This window comes from Arachis ipaensis, chromosome B07 (genome assembly GCF_000816755.2).
Source record: "Arachis ipaensis cultivar K30076 chromosome B07, Araip1.1, whole genome shotgun sequence".
NCBI lineage: Eukaryota > Viridiplantae > Streptophyta > Magnoliopsida > Fabales > Fabaceae > Arachis > Arachis ipaensis.
In genome coordinates this window covers 123953983-123954486 of record NC_029791.2, presented here as the reverse complement: position 1 = coordinate 123954486, position 504 = coordinate 123953983, and positions in this window count along the sequence as shown.

The following is a 504-nucleotide window of genomic DNA, read 5'->3' as shown; positions in this document are numbered from 1 at the left end:
AATTTATTCTTAATTTTTATACTTTTTAGACTATTACTAATAATTTGAGTATAAAATTAAGTACACTTCCTCTGTAAATATGTCAATCCAGATTAAAAAAATTTAATTCGCTGTAATTTTGTATTGGGGAATGCTCCCATAAAAACGCTTAAAACGTTTTTTTTTTGTAAAAATGCTTATGTTTTGCATTATTATTGGACGTATGAGTGAATCGATTATTTTAAATTTCTTAACAAATTAGAATAAAACCGATTTTTTTATAACAATAATAATAAACTCTTTTTTTTAGAGATTTAATTGTATTTTTTAATTTTTAGGGATTTAAATGTTCACAAAACAAAAAATTAGGGATATATTTGTCTTTTTATCAAAAAGTTTAAAGATATTCGGTTTAAATTGTGTAATTCGATCGGATCAAATCGGGTCTAATAATTATAATGCAAACAATTGGATTTATTATTATTGCTATAATATATATATATATATATATATATATATATAACA